We start from the raw sequence: 23,982 nt of genomic DNA on the forward strand, positions 1-23,982 counted from the left end.
AGCCCAGGGGCACGCGGCTGCTTTGCCTCTTACCGGTGCCCAGGCCAGCACAGCTGTCGCACTCCCAGCTGGCCGTGCTGTTCCTCCAGTAGGAGCAGCGTCTGTGGGTGCCCTCGGCAGCGCAGGAGCAGCACAGGAGCAGTTGCCAGGGCCTGGGGAAGCACACGGGTTCATGGCTGTGAGGACAAAGTGACGGCAGCACGGGCTTGTCCGGCAGAGCTCTTGTTCTTCGTCCTGCCGCTTCGAGCCCTTGGCCAGACAGAGATCCCGTGCAGAGCCGCGGGGTGCAGCTTTGGCAACTCACCCCTCTTCCTCTGCCTGCTCCCTGCCTCCTGGGCAAAGGCACTCACGGGCATCGCAGCGCCTGTGCCTCTCATTTAGTGCTGCGTATGCACGGCTGTTCTCCCATGATGGCAGTCTGATGGAGAAAGGAGAAGTGAGGAGCCCCTGCTGCCCGGCAGGGCGTAAGGCAGATGCAGGGCATCCCTGCTCTTCCCCCCGCTGCCCTGTTTCCAACTCCTCCGTGAAGCGGAAGCCCAGACTCACGGGAGAGCGGAGGGCCAGGGCTGCAGGGGCAGGCCCTGGCAGGGCACAGCGCTCGCACCCTCCTGCCTCGTGAGCCGAGCACAAGGACACCAACCTGAAGGGGATTCGGATCCCCATGACGAGCATTTCCGAGAGGAAGAGATCCTTATCCCTACAGAGGGGGCACCGGAAGCAAGAGAAGCCAGCGCTCACAGCCTGTCCCTGCAGGAGTACCATAAGGAGCACGAGTTGAGGCCCTGGTGCTGCTGAGTGCCCGCCGTGCCCTGGGGGCGAGGGAGCGGCTCCTACCTGGATGCAGCCCCTGTGGAACCAGGCGTGTTGGCACGCTGGGCACACCATGGTGCCGTAGGACGTTCTGTCCTCCACAAGGTCCAGGCAGATGAGGCAGGTGGTGTTCTCCTCCGGAGCCGCCCCCACTGCCTGCTCTGGGCGGTGCTCCCAGCAGAAGGACCTGGGGGGAAGGGGAAAGGGACGGGCGAGGTGAGAAGTGCCGGGTCCTTCCCCGCCGGCGGCGAGGAGGGGAGAGGAGGTACCTGTACTGAGGGAAGAACTGGGTGACGCATCCACCCTCCACGGCACAGGGGAGATGGAAGCTGCGGTCGCAGCCCGTCTCCTGGCAGGCGATGGTGGCCCCGCTCTCGCCACAGACGAAGCAGTGCTGGAAAGAGCACAGCAGCCCCCATCAGCGGCAGCCTCGGCGCCCCCACAGGCAGCCCCACGCCTCCGGGCAGGGCGCAGGATGCGGCCGCTGCTGGGTCACACCGCGCAGATCTGCCTGGCGGACGAGGCTCCTGTGCTGGAGCCTCCCTCTGTGGAGCTGCTGGGAGCGAGACTTTGTCCCAGAGCTGGTTGCAAGGGCTGGGGTTTCTTTCCTGGGGGCTGGGCTGGGCTCCCGCCAACCTCTCCCGGCTCCAATCTCCCTGTTCTTGTCAGGGCCTCACCTTCTGTGCTGCCCGCTCGACTGTCTGTCGAATATCCTCAGGGAGAAATCCCATGAGTCCTACTTCCTTGCCCCATTGCTGAAACAGCTCGCTGGCAAAAAACTGCAGAAGAGAACGGACGAGGAGCTGATGAGGAAGGAGAGCGTGGCAGGGAGTGCCTGTCGCAAAGCTGGAGGGAGCCCCGGAGGAACTCACCAGGCAAAACACATGGGCACAGAGTCCTTGCTTCTCCAGCATGCACCCACAGACATCCGGGTCAGCCTCTGCCCGGCGACACAGCATGCATGCTGCGGGGGGAGAGAGCAAATGGCACCGGGGATGAGCAGCTCTGCGGGGCCGGGGCAAGCGTCCCTGAGGGATTGCCCGCAAGGGCCTCCTGTGTCCCTGCCTAGCTGGCTGATGGGCAGGGCTGGAGGCCTTGGAGAGGAAGGGGGCATTGCAGGCACGCGTGTCCCAGCAGGTGCCCACGGTTGGGGAGCTCCTGCCTCCCCCTGCCGCTGCTCTCGGCCCCACGCTGACCGCGCCGGCAACCCCTCTGCCAGGCTGCGGGAGGGATACGTTGCTCTCACCCTGCTCCATCGAGTCGGGGGCCTTCCGCTTCCTTGCAGACATGGCGCACGTCAACGGTGAGCGTTTGGAGAGACCCTGTCCCAGCGGCGCTGGGGGTCTCCTCCGGATGCTCCTCTGCTGACTCTGAGGGAGAAGCAGGATGGCGGGTGAGGGAGAAGCGAGACGCGGGCGAGCTGGCAGCACAGGCCCAGAGCCCCGAGGCGTGGGGCTCCCCTCCTCCCTCGGCAGCCCCGCGCGAGCCCCGTCCCTGCCCTGCCCTCTCCTCACCTCACCAGGTCGCACTGACGCACGGCCCGAGCCCGGCGTTGCTTTCTGTGGGCTTGCCCCCGCGGGTCACAGTGGCCGCTGTGACATCTCCACCGCCCTTGGCCACCTGCCACCCATTGTGACACGGCCCCCGCCTCACAGGGGTGGGTGTGAAGTGCCGAGGTGGGGGCCCGAGCCCTCGGCACCCACGTAACCGGGGCGGCTGCTCCTGCAGCAAGTGCGGAGTCAAACGCCGGGTCCCCCGGGGCAGCCGTCGAGGGCGGCACTGTTGGCCGAAAGGTGCTGTTTGGGCAGTGCGACTCCAGGGCTCCAGCCCTGGCCAAGGGAAATCTCTGCTCCTGCCCCCGGCACGGGGAGCGCTGCCAGCAGCTCGCGGAAGGCAATCCTTCCTCTCTGCGCGGCACCGGTAAGGCTGCCTCTGCAGGACTGCCTCCGGTTCTGGGCTCCCCGGCACAGGGGACGGCAGCGACCTCGCAGCCTGGCCTGCAGGGCTCACACATCCCATCCGCTCGGACGCGGTGGGTGGCCGGGGCACAGCACAGGACCTCAGGACGGCGCCTAAATGTCGCAGGTGGCCCAACGTCTTTCTCCTGAACTCCTTAGCGCTTTGGTGACGTGCTGCCTCCGGAAGAAAAAGCAGCGGGACCGCAAGCTGGGGAGTCACGGCGGAAATGGCCTCTTCCCATGGCAATAAACTGCCTTTCCGAGTCAGTGTGAGCCTCTCCTTGGTGGGGTGGGAAGCCGCACGTGGCTGTGGGGCAGCTTTGGAGGCGGTGGGTGCGAGTGTTGGTCTGTTTGAGGGTAGAAAGGCTCTGCAGTGGGATCTGGACAGGCTGGATCGATGGGCCGAGGGTTGTCAAGCGTCGGAACAGGCTGCCCAGGGAAGCGGTTGAGTCAGCACCCCCGGAGGTATCTCAAAGACGTGTGGACGCGGCGCTTAGGGACATGGTTTAGTGGTGGCCTCGGTAGCGTTAGGTTAACGGTTGGGCTCGATGATCTTCAGGGTCCTTTCCAACCTCAATGATTCTATGATTCTAATTGCCGTTCAGTTATTGCTTGATCACCGTTTGATTACCATTTGATTTTCATTCAGCCATCGATCAACGAGCATTTGATCGTCGCTTAATCATTAATGAAACCCTTTTAGTTAACCCCACAACGATGACTTCTCTCAATAATTCGCCTGCGGCACCAGGACAAAAGCCAGACGGCGTCTCAGGCGCAACCAGCGTAGGCAAAAAGGAATGCGAAATCCAGGATTGGAGAGTCCAGGTCCAAAATGCCCTTCAGGACCAAGATAGACACCTGAAACCCCCAGGCGGCCTTCTACAATACGAGCTGGCTGACGCTGCTGAGAGTGACTAGAGGCTTCTTCCCAGGCTGCCTCCCTCAGCTCCTGCTTTTGGAGTGTCCTCAGCCGTCCGCTTCTACCAGCCACCTTCCAAGCCAAACTCCGGTGCTCAGGGCTTCCTCCTCACCAGGCTTTCTGAGGTTTTGCTCGGCCTGCCGACGCCAGGGCATTAGAGATCTCCGTTAGCTAGATGCACGCAGAGGTGAGCGGTGCCAGGGAACAAGCTCCTCCGTTCAGAGCGAGGCTGTGCGTGGCCACAGCTCTTTGGCCAGCTCCATTCGAGCTCCGTTGCCCGGGAGTGCCTCGGAGCTCCACATCGCAGTCCCCCTGAAGAGCACTACCTGTTCTGGCCATGTCTAGACCTCACGTCTTGCCAATCACAGCAGTCAAGAACAGAAGGACAAAGTGCTGCCACCGAGTTCTCTTTTGGACCCTCTGCACCGCCTTTCCTTCCTCATTGCCTCTTTGTTGGCAGAAGAGCCCATCAGGTGTCCCAGGTTCCCCTGCCTTCCTCAGAGAGGACAGCTGCTCCCTGCTTTAAGGAATCAGCTTGCACCGTAAGAGCGCCGGTACTTTGCCTGAAGAGCAGAGGGCTGTTCAAATCTGGACAGCCACCCCACGGGATTTCCTTCGTGCTTTGGTCACCGTCATTCTTTGATTCAGCCTTCTCGCTCTCTGCGCCAGCTCCCACGGAGCTGTTCAGCAGTCACTCTGCAACCAAATCTCTTCTCCTGCCTGCACTAGAAAGGTACTTGCTGCTGGTCGCCAACAGGAGGGAAATCCTTTTGGACGACTGACACTTCCCAGGCCCCTTGTTACCCTCCCATAGAGCACACGTGATTTTTTTGCTCTCGAGGGCGTATGACAGGACTCAAGCCCTCAGCAACAGGTACTGCTCTGACTCTCCTGAACTCTGTGAAGTCCTTGCCGGGTGTTTGCAATCTCTATTACAAAGGGTTTCTTGGCTTACACTGCAAGAAGGAAGCCTTCAGTTGGTACGGCAGCAATCACGTTGGGGAACAAGGCCCGCAACTGGGCAACGGGGAATGCCTTTTGGCTCCTGTAGCAACACAATCTACAGCAATCTTCATGTCACAAATACAGATGTGACACTGAACTTAACGTTCAGAGAAAAGCAGCTTTGCCGCTTTGCCACAATTCTCACTAAGCTAGGCAACTTAGAGGATAGGAAATCGGTTATAGCCTTGTCCAGAAGGAAACAGAGTTGAAGCGTGTCAAAAATCGCTGGCGCCGGGGCACGTGATTTGGGGGGGCGAGCCGCGAGGGCCATGGCGCGTGGGCGGGCACAGCCCACTTTGGCAGGAGATGGGTGGCGGCGCCGACTGGGCCGTGCCGGGCCACCCTCCTGGGGGCGGGGGCAGAGACCCCCGGTCCCGGGCGTGGGTGTGAACTTCCCCCGGGGAAACTGAGCAGGCTGCGGGGCCAGCGAGGCCCGAAGCACACGGCCATGGCGCTGGGGAGCCGGCCAAGGCCAGCCCGCAAGGAGGGAGGTCTGGGGAAGGTGCTGCCAACCGTCAGTGGAGAAGACAACCGTCTGGGCCCAGCCGCTAACGCTGCCCCTCGAGAAAGGGAGAGGAGGAGGAAGGCGACACATGCGCGTGGCATCTCCCGCTGCAGTCATTAACGGCCACCTTTATTGTGCCGGCGGAGGGGGATCAGGGCCAGCACTCGGGGACGGCGCACGGCTGGTCCCGTGGCGGCGTTCGGGCCAGCTGTAAGGAGTTTGGGCCCGACGTTGCAAGTGGGAGCGCTCTCGCATCCGCGCGGGCCCAGGGGGGCTGGAGCGGCTGCTGCTCTGGAGCGCTGGCGAGCCGAAGGAGGGCCCCGATGGCAGCTGGCTGGCGGTGCTGGGGCTGCTGGTCTCGTGTGCCGCGGAGCTGTGGGACGGCCCCAGCGCGGCCTGGCTGGCGGTGCTGCTCCCAGCACTGGGTGCTGCTGTGCGGCTGCTCTCAGGGCATCCCGTGGGCCGGCTGTAGGGCTTTTGGGCCCGACGCTGCAACCGGGAGCGGTTTTGCGTGCGGTCGGGCCCAGGTGGGCTGGAGCGGCTGCTGCCCTGAAGCACTGGGGAGCCGTGGGATGGCCCTGATGCCGCATTGCTGGGGCTGCTGGTCTCTGGTGCCAGGGAGCCGTGGGACGGCCCTGATGCCGCCTGGCTGCGAGCGCTGGGGCTGGTGGTCTGCGGTGCTGGGGAGCCGCAGGAGGGCCCCGATGGCAGCTGGCTGGCAGCGTTGCGGCTGCTGGTGTCGGGTGCCGCGGAGCTGTGGGCCGGCCCCAGCGCGGCCTGGCTGGCGGTGCTGCTCCCAGCACTGGGTGCTGCTGATGTGCGGCTGCTCTCAGGGCATCCTGTGGGCCGGCTGTAGGGCTTTTGGGCCCGACGCTGCAACCGGGAGCGGTTTCGCGTGCGGTCGGGCCCAGGTGGGCGGGAGCGGCTGCTGCCCTGAAGCACTGGGGAGCCATGGGATGGCCCCAATGCCGCCAGGCTACCAGTGCTGGGGCTGCTGGTCTCCGTTGCTAGGGAGCCGTGGGATGGCCCTGATGCCACCTGGCTGCCAGTGCTGGGGCTGCTGGTCTCGGGGGCCAGGGAGCATTGGGATGGCCCCGATGCTGCCTGGCTGGTGGTGCTGGGGCTGCTGGCCTCCGGAGCCGGAGATCCAAGAGACTGCCATGATGCCGCCTGGCTGGTGGTGCCGGGGCTGCTGGTCTCGGGTGCCGGGGAGCTGTGGGATGGCCTCGATCCTGACTGGCTGGCAGTGCTGGGGCCGGTGAGCTCCGAGCTGTGACCGGAGGCTGTAAGGGGAGAAGCAGGAAGGTCAAGGGCACGGCCCCCCAGGCCCGGGGCAGGATAGGTGCCAGAGCGGTGCCCCCAGCCCTCCTGGAGCAGAGAGGCTCTGCCAAGCCCTCCCTGGGCACCCGCGGCCAGGACTCGCCTGGGCCCTGGCCCCAGCCCAGGGGCACGCGGCTGCTTTGCCTCTTACCGGTGCCCAGGCCAGCACAGCTGTCGCACTCCCAGCTGGCCGTGCTGTTCCTCCAGTAGGAGCAGCGTCTGTGGGTGCCCTCGGCAGCGCAGGAGCAGCACAGGAGCAGTTGCCAGGGCCTGGGGAAGCACACGGGTTCATGGCTGTGAGGACAAAGTGACGGCAGCACGGGCTTGTCCGGCAGAGCTCTTGTTCTTCGTCCTGCCGCTTCGAGCCCTTGGCCAGACAGAGATCCCGTGCAGAGCCGCGGGGTGCAGCTTTGGCAACTCACCCCTCTTCCTCTGCCTGCTCCCTGCCTCCTGGGCAAAGGCACTCACGGGCATCGCAGCGCCTGTGCCTCTCATTTAGTGCTGCGTATGCACGGCTGTTCTCCCATGATGGCAGTCTGATGGAGAAAGGAGAAGTGAGGAGCCCCTGCTGCCCGGCAGGGCGTAAGGCAGATGCAGGGCATCCCTGCTCTTCCCCCCGCTGCCCTGTTTCCAACTCCTCCGTGAAGCGGAAGCCCAGACTCACGGGAGAGCGGAGGGCCAGGGCTGCAGGGGCAGGCCCTGGCAGGGCACAGCGCTCGCACCCTCCTGCCTCGTGAGCCGAGCACAAGGACACCAACCTGAAGGGGATTCGGATCCCCATGACGAGCATTTCCGAGAGGAAGAGATCCTTATCCCTACAGAGGGGGCACCGGAAGCAAGAGAAGCCAGCGCTCACAGCCTGTCCCTGCAGGAGTACCATAAGGAGCACGAGTTGAGGCCCTGGTGCTGCTGAGCGCCCGCCGTGCCCTGGGGGCGAGGGAGCGGCTCCTACCTGGATGCAGCCCCTGTGGAACCAGGCGTGTTGGCACGCTGGGCACACCATGGTGCCGTAGGACGTTCTGTCCTCCACAAGGTCCAGGCAGATGAGGCAGGTGGTGTTCTCCTCCGGAGCCGCCCCCACTGCCTGCTCTGGGCGGTGCTCCCAGCAGAAGGACCTGGGGGGAAGGGGAAAGGGACGGGCGAGGTGAGAAGTGCCGGGTCCTTCCCCGCCGGCGGCGAGGAGGGGAGAGGAGGTACCTGTACTGAGGAAAGAACTGGGTGACGCATCCACCCTCCACGGCACAGGGGAGATGGAAGCTGCGGTCGCAGCCCGTCTCCTGGCAGGCGATGGTGGCCCCGCTCTCGCCACAGACGAAGCAGTGCTGGAAAGAGCACAGCAGCCCCCATCAGCGGCAGCCTCGGCGCCCCCACAGGCAGCCCCACGCCTCCGGGCAGGGCGCAGGATGCGGCCGCTGCTGGGTCACACCGCGCAGATCTGCCTGGCGGACGAGGCTCCTGTGCTGGAGCCTCCCTCTGTGGAGCTGCTGGGAGCGAGACTTTTGTCCCAGAGCTGGTTGCAAGGGCTGGGGTTTCTTTCCTGGGGGCTGGGCTGGGCTCCCGCCAACCTCTCCCGGCTCCAATCTCCCTGTTCTTGTCAGGGCCTCACCTTCTGTGCTGCCCGCTCGACTGTCTGTCGAATATCCTCAGGGAGAAATCCCATGAGTCCTACTTCCTTGCCCCATTGCTGAAACAGCTCGCTGGCAAAAAACTGCAGAAGAGAACGGACGAGGAGCTGATGAGGAAGGAGAGCGTGGCAGGGAGTGCCTGTCGCAAAGCTGGAGGGAGCCCCGGAGGAACTCACCAGGCAAAACACATGGGCACAGAGTCCTTGCTTCTCCAGCATGCACCCACAGACATCCGGGTCAGCCTCTGCCCGGCGACACAGCATGCATGCTGCGGGGGGAGAGAGCAAATGGCACCGGGGATGAGCAGCTCTGCGGGGCCGGGGCAAGCATCCCTGAGGGATTGCCCGCAAGGGCCTCCTGTGTCCCTGCCTAGCTGGCTGATGGGCAGGGCTGGAGGCCTTGGAGAGGAAGGGGGCATTGCAGGCACGCGTGTCCCAGCAGGTGCCCACGGTTGGGGAGCTCCTGCCTCCCCCTGCCGCTGCTCTCGGCCCCACGCTGACCGCGCCGGCAACCCCTCTGCCAGGCTGCGGGAGGGATACGTTGCTCTCACCCTGCTCCATCGAGTCGGGGGCCTTCCGCTTCCTTGCAGACATGGCGCACGTCAACGGTGAGCGTTTGGAGAGACCCTGTCCCAGCGGCGCTGGGGGTCTCCTCCGGATGCTCCTCTGCTGACTCTGAGGGAGAAGCAGGATGGCGGGTGAGGGAGAAGCGAGACGCGGGCGAGCTGGCAGCACAGGCCCAGAGCCCCGAGGCGTGGGGCTCCCCTCCTCCCTCGGCAGCCCCGCGCGAGCCCCGTCCCTGCCCTGCCCTCTCCTCACCTCACCAGGTCGCACTGACGCACGGCCCGAGCCCGGCGTTGCTTTCTGTGGGCTTGCCCCCGCGGGTCACAGTGGCCGCTGTGACATCTCCACCGCCCTTGGCCACCTGCCACCCATTGTGACACGGCCCCCGCCTCACAGGGGTGGGTGTGAAGTGCCGAGGCGGGGGCCCGAGCCCTCGGCACCCACGTAACCGGGGCGGCTGCTCCTGCAGCAAGTGCGGAGTCAAACGCCGGGTCCCCCGGGGCAGCCGTCGAGGGCGGCACTGTTGGCCGAAAGGTGCTGTTTGGGCAGTGCGACTCCAGGGCTCCAGCCCTGGCCAAGGGAAATCTCTGCTCCTGCCCCCGGCACGGGGAGCGCTGCCAGCAGCTCGCGGAAGGCAATCCTTCCTCTCTGCGCGGCACCGGTAAGGCTGCCTCTGCAGGACTGCCTCCGGTTCTGGGCTCCCCGGCACAGGGGACGGCAGCGACCTCGCAGCCTGGCCTGCAGGGCTCACACATCCCATCCGCTCGGACGCGGTGGGTGGCCGGGGCACAGCACAGGACCTCAGGACGGCGCCTAAATGTCGCAGGTGGCCCAACGTCTTTCTCCTGAACTCCTTAGCGCTTTGGTGACGTGCTGCCTCCGGAAGAAAAAGCAGCGGGACCGCAAGCTGGGGAGTCACGGCGGAAATGGCCTCTTCCCATGGCAATAAACTGCCTTTCCGAGTCAGTGTGAGCCTCTCCTTGGTGGGGTGGGAAGCCGCACGTGGCTGTGGGGCAGCTTTGGAGGCGGTGGGTGCGAGTGTTGGTCTGTTTGAGGGTAGAAAGGCTCTGCAGTGGGATCTGGACAGGCTGGATCGATGGGCCGAGGGTTGTCAAGCGTCGGAACAGGCTGCCCAGGGAAGCGGTTGAGTCAGCACCCCCGGAGGTATCTCAAAGACGTGTGGACGCGGCGCTTAGGGACATGGTTTAGTGGTGGCCTCGGTAGCGTTAGGTTAACGGTTGGGCTCGATGATCTTCAGGGTCCTTTCCAACCTCAATGATTCTATGATTCTAATTGCCGTTCAGTTATTGCTTGATCACCGTTTGATTACCATTTGATTTTCATTCAGCCATCGATCAACGAGCATTTGATCGTCGCTTAATCATTAATGAAACCCTTTTAGTTAACCCCACAACGATGACTTCTCTCAATAATTCGCCTGCGGCACCAGGACAAAAGCCAGACGGCGTCTCAGGCGCAACCAGCGTAGGCAAAAAGGAATGCGAAATCCAGGATTGGAGAGTCCAGGTCCAAAATGCCCTTCAGGACCAAGATAGACACCTGAAACCCCCAGGCGGCCTTCTACAATACGAGCTGGCTGACGCTGCTGAGAGTGACTAGAGGCTTCTTCCCAGGCTGCCTCCCTCAGCTCCTGCTTTTGGAGTGTCCTCAGCCGTCCGCTTCTACCAGCCACCTTCCAAGCCAAACTCCGGTGCTCAGGGCTTCCTCCTCACCAGGCTTTCTGAGGTTTTGCTCGGCCTGCCGACGCCAGGGCATTAGAGATCTCCGTTAGCTAGATGCACGCAGAGGTGAGCGGTGCCAGGGAACAAGCTCCTCCGTTCAGAGCGAGGCTGTGCGTGGCCACAGCTCTTTGGCCAGCTCCATTCGAGCTCCGTTGCCCGGGAGTGCCTCGGAGCTCCACATCGCAGTCCCCCTGAAGAGCACTACCTGTTCTGGCCATGTCTAGACCTCACGTCTTGCCAATCACAGCAGTCAAAAACAGAAGGACAAAGTGCTGCCACCGAGTTCTCTTTTGGACCCTCTGCACCGCCTTTCCTTCCTCATTGCCTCTTTGTTGGCAGAAGAGCCCATCAGGTGTCCCAGGTTCCCCTGCCTTCCTCAGAGAGGACAGCTGCTCCCTGCTTTAAGGAATCAGCTTGCACCGTAAGAGCGCCGGTACTTTGCCTGAAGAGCAGAGGGCTGTTCAAATCTGGACAGCCACCCCACGGGATTTCCTTCGTGCTTTGGTCACCGTCATTCTTTGATTCAGCCTTCTCGCTCTCTGCGCCAGCTCCCACGGAGCTGTTCAGCAGTCACTCTGCAACCAAATCTCTTCTCCTGCCTGCACTAGAAAGGTACTTGCTGCTGGTCGCCAACAGGAGGGAAATCCTTTTGGACGACTGACACTTCCCAGGCCCCTTGTTACCCTCCCATAGAGCACACGTGATTTTTTTGCTCTCGAGGGCGTATGACAGGACTCAAGCCCTCAGCAACAGGTACTGCTCTGACTCTCCTGAACTCTGTGAAGTCCTTGCCGGGTGTTTGCAATCTCTATTACAAAGGGTTTCTTGGCTTACACTGCAAGAAGGAAGCCTTCAGTTGGTACGGCAGCAATCACGTTGGGGAACAAGGCCCGCAACTGGGCAACGGGGAATGCCTTTTGGCTCCTGTAGCAACACAATCTACAGCAATCTTCATGTCACAAATACAGATGTGACACTGAACTTAACGTTCAGAGAAAAGCAGCTTTGCCGCTTTGCCACAATTCTCACTAAGCTAGGCAACTTAGAGGATAGGAAATCGGTTATAGCCTTGTCCAGAAGGAAACAGAGTTGAAGCGTGTCAAAAATCGCTGGCGCCGGGGCACGTGATTTGGGGGGGGCGAGCCGCGAGGGCCATGGCGCGTGGGCGGGCACAGCCCACTTTGGCAGGAGATGGGTGGCGGCGCCGACTGGGCCGTGCCGGGCCACCCTCCTGGGGGCGGGGGCAGAGACCCCCGGTCCCGGGCGTGGGTGTGAACTTCCCCCGGGGAAACTGAGCAGGCTGCGGGGCCAGCGAGGCCCGAAGCACACGGCCATGGCGCTGGGGAGCCGGCCAAGGCCAGCCCGCAAGGAGGGAGGTCTGGGGAAGGTGCTGCCAACCGTCAGTGGAGAAGACAACCGTCTGGGCCCAGCCGCTAACGCTGCCCCTCGAGAAAGGGAGAGGAGGAGGAAGGCGACACATGCGCGTGGCATCTCCCGCTGCAGTCATTAACGGCCACCTTTATTGTGCCGGCGGAGGGGGATCAGGGCCAGCACTCGGGGACGGCGCACGGCTGGTCCCGTGGCGGCGTTCGGGCCGGCTGTAAGGAGTTTGGGCCCGACGTTGCAAGTGGGAGCGCTCTCGCATCCGCGCGGGCCCAGGGGGGCTGGAGCGGCTGCTGCTCTGGAGCGCTGGCGAGCCGAAGGAGGGCCCCGATGGCAGCTGGCTGGCGGTGCTGGGGCTGCTGGTCTCGTGTGCCGCGGAGCTGTGGGACGGCCCCAGCGCGGCCTGGCTGGCGGTGCTGCTCCCAGCACTGGGTGCTGCTGTGCGGCTGCTCTCAGGGCATCCCGTGGGCCGGCTGTAGGGCTTTTGGGCCCGACGCTGCAACCGGGAGCGGTTTTGCGTGCGGTCGGGCCCAGGTGGGCTGGAGCGGCTGCTGCCCTGAAGCACTGGGGAGCCGTGGGATGGCCCTGATGCCGCATTGCTGGGGCTGCTGGTCTCTGGTGCCAGGGAGCCGTGGGACGGCCCTGATGCCGCCTGGCTGCGAGCGCTGGGGCTGGTGGTCTGCGGTGCTGGGGAGCCGCAGGAGGGCCCCGATGGCAGCTGGCTGGCAGCGTTGCGGCTGCTGGTGTCGGGTGCCGCGGAGCTGTGGGCCGGCCCCAGCGCGGCCTGGCTGGCGGTGCTGCTCCCAGCACTGGGTGCTGCTGATGTGCGGCTGCTCTCAGGGCATCCTGTGGGCCGGCTGTAGGGCTTTTGGGCCCGACGCTGCAACCGGGAGCGGTTTCGCGTGCGGTCGGGCCCAGGTGGGCGGGAGCGGCTGCTGCCCTGAAGCACTGGGGAGCCATGGGATGGCCCCAATGCCGCCAGGCTACCAGTGCTGGGGCTGCTGGTCTCCGTTGCTAGGGAGCCGTGGGATGGCCCTGATGCCACCTGGCTGCCAGTGCTGGGGCTGCTGGTCTCGGGGGCCAGGGAGCATTGGGATGGCCCCGATGCTGCCTGGCTGGTGGTGCTGGGGCTGCTGGCCTCCGGAGCCGGAGATCCAAGAGACTGCCATGATGCCGCCTGGCTGGTGGTGCCGGGGCTGCTGGTCTCGGGTGCCGGGGAGCTGTGGGATGGCCTCGATCCTGACTGGCTGGCAGTGCTGGGGCCGGTGAGCTCCGAGCTGTGACCGGAGGCTGTAAGGGGAGAAGCAGGAAGGTCAAGGGCACGGCCCCCCAGGCCCGGGGCAGGATAGGTGCCAGAGCGGTGCCCCCAGCCCTCCTGGAGCAGAGAGGCTCTGCCAAGCCCTCCCTGGGCACCCGCGGCCAGGACTCGCCTGGGCCCTGGCCCCAGCCCAGGGGCACGCGGCTGCTTTGCCTCTTACCGGTGCCCAGGCCAGCACAGCTGTCGCACTCCCAGCTGGCCGTGCTGTTCCTCCAGTAGGAGCAGCGTCTGTGGGTGCCCTCGGCAGCGCAGGAGCAGCACAGGAGCAGTTGCCAGGGCCTGGGGAAGCACACGGGTTCATGGCTGTGAGGACAAAGTGACGGCAGCACGGGCTTGTCCGGCAGAGCTCTTGTTCTTCGTCCTGCCGCTTCGAGCCCTTGGCCAGACAGAGATCCCGTGCAGAGCCGCGGGGTGCAGCTTTGGCAACTCACCCCTCTTCCTCTGCCTGCTCCCTGCCTCCTGGGCAAAGGCACTCACGGGCATCGCAGCGCCTGTGCCTCTCATTTAGTGCTGCGTATGCACGGCTGTTCTCCCATGATGGCAGTCTGATGGAGAAAGGAGAAGTGAGGAGCCCCTGCTGCCCGGCAGGGCGTAAGGCAGATGCAGGGCATCCCTGCTCTTCCCCCCGCTGCCCTGTTTCCAACTCCTCCGTGAAGCGGAAGCCCAGACTCACGGGAGAGCGGAGGGCCAGGGCTGCAGGGGCAGGCCCTGGCAGGGCACAGCGCTCGCACCCTCCTGCCTCGTGAGCCGAGCACAAGGACACCAACCTGAAGGGGATTCGGATCCCCATGACGAGCATTTCCGAGAGGAAGAGATCCTTATCCCTACAGAGGGGGCACCGGAAGCAAGAGAAGCCAGCGCTCACAGCCTGTCCCTGCAGGAGTACCATAAGGAGCACGAGTTGAGGCCCTGGTGCTGCTGAGCGCCCGCCGTGCCCTGGGGGCGAGGGAGCGGCTCCTACCTGGATGCAGCCCCTGTGGAACCAGGCGTGTTGGCACGCTGGGCACACCATGGTGCCGTAGGACGTTCTGTCCTCCACAAGGTCCAGGCAGATGAGGCAGGTGGTGTTCTCCTCCGGAGCCGCCCCCACTGCCTGCTCTGGGCGGTGCTCCCAGCAGAAGGACCTGGGGGGAAGGGGAAAGGGACGGGCGAGGTGAGAAGTGCCGGGTCCTTCCCCGCCGGCGGCGAGGAGGGGAGAGGAGGTACCTGTACTGAGGAAAGAACTGGGTGACGCATCCACCCTCCACGGCACAGGGGAGATGGAAGCTGCGGTCGCAGCCCGTCTCCTGGCAGGCGATGGTGGCCCCGCTCTCGCCACAGACGAAGCAGTGCTGGAAAGAGCACAGCAGCCCCCATCAGCGGCAGCCTCGGCGCCCCCACAGGCAGCCCCACGCCTCCGGGCAGGGCGCAGGATGCGGCCGCTGCTGGGTCACACCGCGCAGATCTGCCTGGCGGACGAGGCTCCTGTGCTGGAGCCTCCCTCTGTGGAGCTGCTGGGAGCGAGACTTTTGTCCCAGAGCTGGTTGCAAGGGCTGGGGTTTCTTTCCTGGGGGCTGGGCTGGGCTCCCGCCAACCTCTCCCGGCTCCAATCTCCCTCTTCTTGTCAGGGCCTCACCTTCTGTGCTGCCCGCTCGACTGTCTGTCGAATATCCTCAGGGAGAAATCCCATGAGTCCTACTTCCTTGCCCCATTGCTGAAACAGCTCGCTGGCAAAAAACTGCAGAAGAGAACGGACGAGGAGCTGATGAGGAAGGAGAGCGTGGCAGGGAGTGCCTGTCGCAAAGCTGGAGGGAGCCCCGGAGGAACTCACCAGGCAAAACACATGGGCACAGAGTCCTTGCTTCTCCAGCATGCACCCACAGACATCCGGGTCAGCCTCTGCCCGGCGACACAGCATGCATGCTGCGGGGGGAGAGAGCAAATGGCACCGGGGATGAGCAGCTCTGCGGGGCCGGGGCAAGCATCCCTGAGGGATTGCCCGCAAGGGCCTCCTGTGTCCCTGCCTAGCTGGCTGATGGGCAGGGCTGGAGGCCTTGGAGAGGAAGGGGGCATTGCAGGCACGCGTGTCCCAGCAGGTGCCCACGGTTGGGGAGCTCCTGCCTCCCCCTGCCGCTGCTCTCGGCCCCACGCTGACCGCGCCGGCAACCCCTCTGCCAGGCTGCGGGAGGGATACGTTGCTCTCACCCTGCTCCATCGAGTCGGGGGCCTTCCGCTTCCTTGCAGACATGGCGCACGTCAACGGTGAGCGTTTGGAGAGACCCTGTCCCAGCGGCGCTGGGGGTCTCCTCCGGATGCTCCTCTGCTGACTCTGAGGGAGAAGCAGGATGGCGGGTGAGGGAGAAGCGAGACGCGGGCGAGCTGGCAGCACAGGCCCAGAGCCCCGAGGCGTGGGGCTCCCCTCCTCCCTCGGCAGCCCCGCGCGAGCCCCGTCCCTGCCCTGCCCTCTCCTCACCTCACCAGGTCGCACTGACGCACGGCCCGAGCCCGGCGTTGCTTTCTGTGGGCTTGCCCCCGCGGGTCACAGTGGCCGCTGTGACATCTCCACCGCCCTTGGCCACCTGCCACCCATTGTGACACGGCCCCCGCCTCACAGGGGTGGGTGTGAAGTGCCGAGGCGGGGGCCCGAGCCCTCGGCACCCACGTAACCGGGGCGGCTGCTCCTGCAGCAAGTGCGGAGTCAAACGCCGGGTCCCCCGGGGCAGCCGTCGAGGGCGGCACTGTTGGCCGAAAGGTGCTGTTTGGGCAGTGCGACTCCAGGGCTCCAGCCCTGGCCAAGGGAAATCTCTGCTCCTGCCCCCGGCACGGGGAGCGCTGCCAGCAGCTCGCGGAAGGCAATCCTTCCTCTCTGCGCGGCACCGGTAAGGCTGCCTCTGCAGGACTGCCTCCGGTTCTGGGCTCCCCGGCACAGGGGACGGCAGCGACCTCGCAGCCTGGCCTGCAGGGCTCACACATCCCATCCGCTCGGACGCGGTGGGTGGCCGGGGCACAGCACAGGACCTCAGGACGGCGCCTAAATGTCGCAGGTGGCCCAACGTCTTTCTCCTGAACTCCTTAGCGCTTTGGTGACGTGCTGCCTCCGGAAGAAAAAGCAGCGGGACCGCAAGCTGGGGAGTCACGGCGGAAATGGCCTCTTCCCATGGCAATAAACTGCCTTTCCGAGTCAGTGTGAGCCTCTCCTTGGTGGGGTGGGAAGCCGCACGTGGCTGTGGGGCAGCTTTGGAGGCGGTGGGTGCGAGTGTTGGTCTGTTTGAGGGTAGAAAGGCTCTGCAGTGGGATCTGGACAGGCTGGATCGATGGGCCGAGGGTTGTCAAGCGTCGGAACAGGCTGCCCAGGGAAGCGGTTGAGTCAGCACCCCCGGAGGTATCTCAAAGACGTGTGGACGCGGCGCTTAGGGACATGGTTTAGTGGTGGCCTCGGTAGCGTTAGGTTAACGGTTGGGCTCGATGATCTTCAGGGTCCTTTCCAACCTCAATGATTCTATGATTCTAATTGCCGTTCAGTTATTGCTTGATCACCGTTTGATTACCATTTGATTTTCATTCAGCCATCGATCAACGAGCATTTGATCGTCGCTTAATCATTAATGAAACCCTTTTAGTTAACCCCACAACGATGACTTCTCTCAATAATTCGCCTGCGGCACCAGGACAAAAGCCAGACGGCGTCTCAGGCGCAACCAGCGTAGGCAAAAAGGAATGCGAAATCCAGGATTGGAGAGTCCAGGTCCAAAATGCCCTTCAGGACCAAGATAGACACCTGAAACCCCCAGGCGGCCTTCTACAATACGAGCTGGCTGACGCTGCTGAGAGTGACTAGAGGCTTCTTCCCAGGCTGCCTCCCTCAGCTCCTGCTTTTGGAGTGTCCTCAGCCGTCCGCTTCTACCAGCCACCTTCCAAGCCAAACTCCGGTGCTCAGGGCTTCCTCCTCACCAGGCTTTCTGAGGTTTTGCTCGGCCTGCCGACGCCAGGGCATTAGAGATCTCCGTTAGCTAGATGCACGCAGAGGTGAGCGGTGCCAGGGAACAAGCTCCTCCGTTCAGAGCGAGGCTGTGCGTGGCCACAGCTCTTTGGCCAGCTCCATTCGAGCTCCGTTGCCCGGGAGTGCCTCGGAGCTCCACATCGCAGTCCCCCTGAAGAGCACTACCTGTTCTGGCCATGTCTAGACCTCACGTCTTGCCAATCACAGCAGTCAAAAACAGAAGGACAAAGTGCTGCCACCGAGTTCTCTTTTGGACCCTCTGCACCGCCTTTCCTTCCTCATTGCCTCTTTGTTGGCAGAAGAGCCCATCAGGTGTCCCAGGTTCCCCTGCCTTCCTCAGAGAGGACAGCTGCTCCCTGCTTTAAGGAGTCAGCTTGCACCGTAAGAGCGCCGGTACTTTGCCTGAAGAGCAGAGGGCTGTTCAAATCTGGACAGCCACCCCACGGGATTTCCTTCGTGCTTTGGTCACCGTCATTCTTTGATTCAGCCTTCTCGCTCTCTGCGCCAGCTCCCACGGAGCTGTTCAGCAGTCACTCTGCAACCAAATCTCTTCTCCTGCCTGCACTAGAAAGGTACTTGCTGCTGGTCGCCAACAGGAGGGAAATCCTTTTGGACGACTGACACTTCCCAGGCCCCTTGTTACCCTCCCATAGAGCACACGTGATTTTTTTGCTCTCGAGGGCGTATGACAGGACTCAAGCCCTCAGCAACAGGTACTGCTCTGACTCTCCTGAACTCTGTGAAGTCCTTGCCGGGTGTTTGCAATCTCTATTACAAAGGGTTTCTTGGCTTACACTGCAAGAAGGAAGCCTTCAGTTGGTACGGCAGCAATCACGTTGGGGAACAAGGCCCGCAACTGGGCAACGGGGAATGCCTTTTGGCTCCTGTAGCAACACAATCTACAGCAATCTTCATGTCACAAATACAGATGTGACACTGAACTTAACGTTCAGAGAAAAGCAGCTTTGCCGCTTTGCCACAATTCTCACTAAGCTAGGCAACTTAGAGGATAGGAAATCGGTTATAGCCTTGTCCAGAAGGAAACAGAGTTGAAGCGTGTCAAAAATCGCTGGCGCCGGGGCACGTGATTTGGGGGGGGCGAGCCGCGAGGGCCATGGCGCGTGGGCGGGCACAGCCCACTTTGGCAGGAGATGGGTGGCGGCGCCGACTGGGCCGTGCCGGGCCACCCTCCTGGGGGCGGGGGCAGAGACCCCCGGTCCCGGGCGTGGGTGTGAACTTCCCCCGGGGAAACTGAGCAGGCTGCGGGGCCAGCGAGGCCCGAAGCACACGGCCATGGCGCTGGGGAGCCGGCCAAGGCCAGCCCGCAAGGAGGGAGGTCTGGGGAAGGTGCTGCCAACCGTCAGTGGAGAAGACAACCGTCTGGGCCCAGCCGCTAACGCTGCCCCTCGAGAAAGGGAGAGGAGGAGGAAGGCGACACATGCGCGTGGCATCTCCCGCTGCAGTCATTAACGGCCACCTTTATTGTGCCGGCGGAGGGGGATCAGGGCCAGCACTCGGGGACGGCGCACGGCTGGTCCCGTGGCGGCGTTCGGGCCGGCTGTAAGGAGTTTGGGCCCGACGTTGCAAGTGGGAGCGCTCTCGCATCCGCGCGGGCCCAGGGGGGCTGGAGCGGCTGCTGCTCTGGAGCGCTGGCGAGCCGAAGGAGGGCCCCGATGGCAGCTGGCTGGCGGTGCTGGGGCTGCTGGTCTCGTGTGCCGCGGAGCTGTGGGACGGCCCCAGCGCGGCCTGGCTGGCGGTGCTGCTCCCAGCACTGGGTGCTGCTGTGCGGCTGCTCTCAGGGCATCCCGTGGGCCGGCTGTAGGGCTTTTGGGCCCGACGCTGCAACCGGGAGCGGTTTTGCGTGCGGTCGGGCCCAGGTGGGCTGGAGCGGCTGCTGCCCTGAAGCACTGGGGAGCCGTGGGATGGCCCTGATGCCGCATTGCTGGGGCTGCTGGTCTCTGGTGCCAGGGAGCCGTGGGACGGCCCTGATGCCGCCTGGCTGCGAGCGCTGGGGCTGGTGGTCTGCGGTGCTGGGGAGCCGCAGGAGGGCCCCGATGGCAGCTGGCTGGCAGCGTTGCGGCTGCTGGTGTCGGGTGCCGCGGAGCTGTGGGCCGGCCCCAGCGCGGCCTGGCTGGCGGTGCTGCTCCCAGCACTGGGTGCTGCTGATGTGCGGCTGCTCTCAGGGCATCCTGTGGGCCGGCTGTAGGGCTTTTGGGCCCGACGCTGCAACCGGGAGCGGTTTCGCGTGCGGTCGGGCCCAGGTGGGCGGGAGCGGCTGCTGCCCTGAAGCACTGGGGAGCCATGGGATGGCCCCAATGCCGCCAGGCTACCAGTGCTGGGGCTGCTGGTCTCCGTTGCTAGGGAGCCGTGGGATGGCCCTGATGCCACCTGGCTGCCAGTGCTGGGGCTGCTGGTCTCGGGGGCCAGGGAGCATTGGGATGGCCCCGATGCTGCCTGGCTGGTGGTGCTGGGGCTGCTGGCCTCCGGAGCCGGAGATCCAAGAGACTGCCATGATGCCGCCTGGCTGGTGGTGCCGGGGCTGCTGGTCTCGGGTGCCGGGGAGCTGTGGGATGGCCTCGATCCTGACTGGCTGGCAGTGCTGGGGCCGGTGAGCTCCGAGCTGTGACCGGAGGCTGTAAGGGGAGAAGCAGGAAGGTCAAGGGCACGGCCCCCCAGGCCCGGGGCAGGATAGGTGCCAGAGCGGTGCCCCCAGCCCTCCTGGAGCAGAGAGGCTCTGCCAAGCCCTCCCTGGGCACCCGCGGCCAGGACTCGCCTGGGCCCTGGCCCCAGCCCAGGGGCACGCGGCTGCTTTGCCTCTTACCGGTGCCCAGGCCAGCACAGCTGTCGCACTCCCAGCTGGCCGTGCTGTTCCTCCAGTAGGAGCAGCGTCTGTGGGTGCCCTCGGCAGCGCAGGAGCAGCACAGGAGCAGTTGCCAGGGCCTGGGGAAGCACACGGGTTCATGGCTGTGAGGACAAAGTGACGGCAGCACGGGCTTGTCCGGCAGAGCTCTTGTTCTTCGTCCTGCCGCTTCGAGCCCTTGGCCAGACAGAGATCCCGTGCAGAGCCGCGGGGTGCAGCTTTGGCAACTCACCCCTCTTCCTCTGCCTGCTCCCTGCCTCCTGGGCAAAGGCACTCACGGGCATCGCAGCGCCTGTGCCTCTCATTTAGTGCTGCGTATGCACGGCTGTTCTCCCATGATGGCAGTCTGATGGAGAAAGGAGAAGTGAGGAGCCCCTGCTGCCCGGCAGGGCGTAAGGCAGATGCAGGGCATCCCTGCTCTTCCCCCCGCTGCCCTGTTTCCAACTCCTCCGTGAAGCGGAAGCCCAGACTCACGGGAGAGCGGAGGGCCAGGGCTGCAGGGGCAGGCCCTGGCAGGGCACAGCGCTCGCACCCTCCTGCCTCGTGAGCCGAGCACAAGGACACCAACCTGAAGGGGATTCGGATCCCCATGACGAGCATTTCCGAGAGGAAGAGATCCTTATCCCTACAGAGGGGGCACCGGAAGCAAGAGAAGCCAGCGCTCACAGCCTGTCCCTGCAGGAGTACCATAAGGAGCACGAGTTGAGGCCCTGGTGCTGCTGAGCGCCCGCCGTGCCCTGGGGGCGAGGGAGCGGCTCCTACCTGGATGCAGCCCCTGTGGAACCAGGCGTGTTGGCACGCTGGGCACACCATGGTGCCGTAGGACGTTCTGTCCTCCACAAGGTCCAGGCAGATGAGGCAGGTGGTGTTCTCCTCCGGAGCCGCCCCCACTGCCTGCTCTGGGCGGTGCTCCCAGCAGAAGGACCTGGGGGGAAGGGGAAAGGGACGGGCGAGGTGAGAAGTGCCGGGTCCTTCCCCGCCGGCGGCGAGGAGGGGAGAGGAGGTACCTGTACTGAGGAAAGAACTGGGTGACGCATCCACCCTCCACGGCACAGGGGAGATGGAAGCTGCGGTCGCAGCCCGTCTCCTGGCAGGCGATGGTGGCCCCGCTCTCGCCACAGACGAAGCAGCGCTGGAAAGAGCACAGCAGCCCCCATCAGCGGCAGCCTCGGCGCCCCCACAGGCAGCCCCACGCCTCCGGGCAGGGCGCAGGATGCGGCCGCTGCTGGGTCACACCGCGCAGATCTGCCTGGCGGACGAGGCTCCTGTGCTGGAGCCTCCCTCTGTGGAGCTGCTGGGAGCGAGACTTTTGTCCCAGAGCTGGTTGCAAGGGCTGGGGTTTCTTTCCTGGGGGCTGGGCTGGGCTCCCGCCAACCTCTCCCGGCTCCAATCTCCCTGTTCTTGTCAGGGCCTCACCTTCTGTGCTGCCCGCTCGACTGTCTGTCGAATATCCTCAGGGAGAAATCCCATGAGTCCTACTTCCTTGCCCCATTGCTGAAACAGCTCGCTGGCAAAAAACTGCAGAAGAGAACGGACGAGGAGCTGATGAGGAAGGAGAGCGTGGCAGGGAGTGCCTGTCGCAAAGCTGGAGGGAGCCCCGGAGGAACTCACCAGGCAAAACACATGGGCACAGAGTCCTTGCTTCTCCAGCATGCACCCACAGACATCCGGGTCAGCCTCTGCCCGGCGACACAGCATGCATGCTGCGGGGGGAGAGAGCAAATGGCACCGGGGATGAGCAGCTCTGCGGGGCCGGGGCAAGCATCCCTGAGGGATTGCCCGCAAGGGCCTCCTGTGTCCCTGCCTAGCTGGCTGATGGGCAGGGCTGGAGGCCTTGGAGAGGAAGGGGGCATTGCAGGCACGCGTGTCCCAGCAGGTGCCCACGGTTGGGGAGCTCCTGCCTCCCCCTGCCGCTGCTCTCGGCCCCACGCTGACCGCGCCGGCAACCCCTCTGCCAGGCTGCGGGAGGGATACGTTGCTCTCACCCTGCTCCATCGAGTCGGGGGCCTTCCGCTTCCTTGCAGACATGGCGCACGTCAACGGTGAGCGTTTGGAGAGACCCTGTCCCAGCGGCGCTGGGGGTCTCCTCCGGATGCTCCTCTGCTGACTCTGAGGGAGAAGCAGGATGGCGGGTGAGGGAGAAGCGAGACGCGGGCGAGCTGGCAGCACAGGCCCAGAGCCCCGAGGCGTGGGGCTCCCCTCCTCCCTCGGCAGCCCCGCGCGAGCCCCGTCCCTGCCCTGCCCTCTCCTCACCTCACCAGGTCGCACTGACGCACGGCCCGAGCCCGGCGTTGCTTTCTGTGGGCTTGCCCCCGCGGGTCACAGTGGCCGCTGTGACATCTCCACCACCCTTGGCCACCTGCCACCCATTGTGACACGGCCCCCGCCTCACAGGGGTGGGTGTGAAGTGCCGAGGCGGGGGCCCGAGCCCTCGGCACCCACGTAACCGGGGCGGCTGCTCCTGCAGCAAGTGCGGAGTCAAACGCCGGGTCCCCCGGGGCAGCCGTCGAGGGCGGCACTGTTGGCCGAAAGGTGCTGTTTGGGCAGTGCGACTCCAGGGCTCCAGCCCTGGCCAAGGGAAATCTCTGCTCCTGCCCCCGGCACGGGGAGCGCTGCCAGCAGCTCGCGGAAGGCGATCCTTCCTCTCTGCGCGGCACCGGTAAGGCTGCCTCTGCAGGACTGCCTCCGGTTCTGGGCTCCCCGGCACAGGGGACGGCAGCGACCTCGCAGCCTGGCCTGCAGGGCTCACACATCCCATCCGCTCGGACGCGGTGGGTGGCCGGGGCACAGCACAGGACCTCAGGACGGCGCCTAAATGTCGCAGGTGGCCCAACGTCTTTCTCCTGAACTCCTTAGCGCTTTGGTGACGTGCTGCCTCCGGAAGAAAAAGCAGCGGGACCGCAAGCTGGGGAGTCACGGCGGAAATGGCCTCTTCCCATGGCAATAAACTGCCTTTCCGAGTCAGTGTGAGCCTCTCCTTGGTGGGGTGGGAAGCTGCACGTGGCTGTGGGGCAGCTTTGGAGGCGGTGGGTGCGAGTGTTGGTCTGTTTGAGGGTAGAAAGGCTCTGCAGTGGGATCTGGACAGGCTGGATCGATGGGCCGAGGGTTGTCAAGCGTCGGAACAGGCTGCCCAGGGAAGCGGTTGAGTCAGCACCCCCGGAGGTATCTCAAAGACGTGTGGACGCGGCGCTTAGGGACATGGTTTAGTGGTGGCCTCGGTAGCGTTAGGTTAACGGTTGGGCTCGATGATCTTCAGGGTCCTTTCCAACCTCAATGATTCTATGATTCTAATTGCCGTTCAGTTATTGCTTGATCACCGTTTGATTACCATTTGATTTTCATTCAGCCATCGATCAACGAGCATTTGATCGTCGCTTAATCATTAATGAAACCCTTTTAGTTAACCCCACAACGATGACTTCTCTCAATAATTCGCCTGCGGCACCAGGACAAAAGCCAGACGGCGTCTCAGGCGCAACCAGCGTAGGCAAAAAGGAATGCGAAATCCAGGATTGGAGAGTCCAGGTCCAAAATGCCCTTCAGGACCAAGATAGACACCTGAAACCCCCAGGCGGCCTTCTACAATACGAGCTGGCTGACGCTGCTGAGAGTGACTAGAGGCTTCTTCCCAGGCTGCCTCCCTCAGCTCCTGCTTTTGGAGTGTCCTCAGCCGTCCGCTTCTACCAGCCACCTTCCAAGCCAAACTCCGGTGCTCAGGGCTTCCTCCTCACCAGGCTTTCTGAGGTTTTGCTCGGCCTGCCGACGCCAGGGCATTAGAGATCTCCGTTAGCTAGATGCACGCAGAGGTGAGCGGTGCCAGGGAACAAGCTCCTCCGTTCAGAGCGAGGCTGTGCGTGGCCACAGCTCTTTGGCCAGCTCCATTCGAGCTCCGTTGCCCGGGAGTGCCTCGGAGCTCCACATCGCAGTCCCCCTGAAGAGCACTACCTGTTCTGGCCATGTCTAGACCTCACGTCTTGCCAATCACAGCAGTC

The 23,982-nt window shown here is 64.1% G+C and overlaps 2 pseudogenes; both read right to left on the reverse strand.

Moving 5' to 3' along the window:
• Positions 1-10,668, reverse strand: part of LOC142593934 (E3 ubiquitin-protein ligase PHF7-like) — an 11,222-nt pseudogene extending 554 nt beyond the window's left edge.
• A 612-nt stretch (positions 10,669-11,280) lies between these two features.
• LOC142593935 (E3 ubiquitin-protein ligase PHF7-like) lies at positions 11,281-23,948 on the reverse strand (annotated as a pseudogene).
• Between the last annotated feature and the right edge of the window lie 34 nt (positions 23,949-23,982).

The sequence above is a fragment of the Pelecanus crispus genome, chromosome 7 (genome assembly GCF_030463565.1).
Source record: "Pelecanus crispus isolate bPelCri1 chromosome 7, bPelCri1.pri, whole genome shotgun sequence".
NCBI classification, from domain to species: domain Eukaryota; kingdom Metazoa; phylum Chordata; class Aves; order Pelecaniformes; family Pelecanidae; genus Pelecanus; species Pelecanus crispus.